Source organism: Physcomitrium patens, chromosome 20 (genome assembly GCF_059467195.1).
Source record: "Physcomitrium patens ecotype Gransden chromosome 20, ASM5946719v1, whole genome shotgun sequence".
In the NCBI taxonomy this organism is placed as follows: Eukaryota; Viridiplantae; Streptophyta; class Bryopsida; order Funariales; family Funariaceae; genus Physcomitrium; species Physcomitrium patens.
The window spans coordinates 1,107,501-1,110,000 of record NC_143429.1 but is presented as its reverse complement, the minus strand read 5'-3'; positions in this window follow the sequence as shown (position 1 = coordinate 1,110,000).

Here is a 2,500-nt window from a genome sequence, read left to right as displayed (position 1 = left end):
AAGATAGATTTAAGAATTCACACAAACAAAAATAAATTGGATGTGGAGTGTGAAGGATGAAGAATTGAAGACATTAAGTTTCAGTGGTGATGGATTAGTTAGTGGGCAATGATTACCTGTACGATGCATTAGTTAGCAAGTCATTAACATATTTGTACAACCAATTGATTGCACACACACAAATTTATCTCCAAAGTGACATGTAAACGATTTAGTGGATTTTTGACATGACATGGACTACCACGTGGCAGCCACATCAGCAAGGTAACACGTGGCACTTGAAAAAATCAATTTAGTATTCTTCTGCCTTTTATTTTTCTACCTTATTCCAGTTAATTAAATTACTTTAATATTTTTAATTCACCAATTTATTTTTATTTTTATTTATATTTCTGTCTAGGCGCAAGACTGGGCGGCCAGCAAGGAGTCGAGACAGGGAGTTAATTTTAAAATTGATTTTTAAAAAATGATTTATTTATTTATTTCCACCTATGCGGAAGACTGGGCGGCCAACGAGGAGTCGAGACAGCCAGGAGTCGGGACTTGGGCAAGGGAGCGGGACAAGAGGTCGGGACTCGCGGCGGGACAAGGAAGAGGAGGAGGAAGTCCGGGACTCGCGACGGGACTGGGACTCGCGCCGGGACTAGGGAGTCGCGGCGGGACAAGGAAGAGGAGGAGGAAGTCCGGGACTCGCGACGGGACTGGGACTCGCGCCGGGACTAGGGAGTCGCGGCGGGACAAGGAAGAGGAGGAGGAAGTCCGGGACTCGCGACGGGACTGGGACTCGCGCCGGGACTAGGGAGTCGCGGCGGGACAAGGAAGAGGAGGAGGAAGTCCGGGACTCGCGACGGGACTGGGACTCGCGCCGGGACTAGGGAGTCGCGGCGGGACAAGGAAGAGGAGGAGGAAGTCCGGGACTCGCGACGGGACTGGGACTCGCGCCGGGACTAGGGAGTCGCGGCGGGACAAGGAAGAGGAGGAGGAAGTCCGGGACTCGCGCACGGGACTAGGGAGTCGCGGCGGGACAAGGAAGAGGAGGAGGAAGTCCGGGACTCGCCACGGGACTAGGGAGTCGCGGCGGGACAAGGAAGAGAAGGAGGAAGTCCGGGACTCGCGACGGGACTGGGACTCGCGGCAGGACAAGGAAGAGAAGGAGGAGGTCCGGGACTCGCGCCGGGACTAGGAAGAGGGGGAGGAGGTCCGGGACTCGCGACGGGACTAGGAAGTGGGGGAGGAGGTCCGGGACTCGCGCCGGGACTAGGGAAGAGGAGGAGGAGGAGGAAGGCCGGGACTGGGACTCGCGGCGGGAGTAGGTAGTGGGGAGGAGGTCCGGGACTCGCAGCGGGACAAGGAGGAAGTCGGGGAGGAGGGCCGGGACCAGGAGTCGCGGCGGGGATAGCAGGCAGGACAGGGAGGGTGGGTGGTCTTCCACAAAAAAAAGTGTGTCTCGGAACTTCCTTAGTGCAGTAGGACGGGGGCCTGCCGAATCCCACAGAGAGTACTATGTGGGGAAGGGTTCCTCTGAAGCGTCTCGGGAAAAGTCGTGAGGGGGTGACGGTTGCTCGGTGCCTACGGGTCCCGACTGCTCGCTGCCTTCTTTGAGCCCAGTACCGACGTTCGCAGGGGGATACCTGGATACTACTGGGGTTACCTGGATACTTCTGGCGTGTTACCTTGGATCAGTGAGGAGTGGGGGTTAGTTTCCCGGCGACGCGACCCTCTGAGGAGGTCCCGCGGAGGGTCGCCGAGTATTATATGGTGAGCTGGCTGTCAAGGATTGTGAGTCCCGCTGCCAAAATTTTTTTTGGTGCGCGGGCGACTGGAAAAAGAGGGTTGGTCTTGTGCCGATACGCGTAACGTCGCAGCGAGTCCCAAGAGCTAGTAACCATTTTTGGCGGGGGGCGATGGCCTCGGTATTGTCAAGCCATTCTCTCATTCATTTGGGAGGGTGGGGAGAAGTGTTTGCCGAGGCCGTTCAAGCTCCGCCTGGTCGACCACCACTGTGACCGCCACCGCGCTCGATCTCTATTGCAAGCTCAGGTGAAATTCCTGATAAACTTGGAGGGGGTGTGGGACGCGTTCGCAGTGTGGGCCGAGGAGTCATAACATCCCAGGTCGGAATGTGAAAATGGAACTTCGAAACCGGTGAGAGTTCTCTCGTCGGCTAGGGGTTTCACAAAAGTAACATTTCTATAAATTTCTATCCGACCCCTCCATTAATTTGGAGGGGCGATGGGCCCCAGGATTGGACATACTTCTTGCTGATTTGTCTTTTGAGGAAAATCCTTCGCGGTGATGGTTACTTTTTCATTTTTTAATGTGTGTATCGGCCTCGTCGGTTTCTCTCTTTCCTGGTCACATTCCCGAAAAAGGCCGCAGCACCTATGATTCTCTTCCGGGGGTCTAACTCTCCCTCTCTCTCTATCCTTCTCTTTGTCTGGCTCTCTCTGGCTTCACTTTTTGTGGTGTGTGCCTCTGGGGGTCTGGTTGGAATTTGCCG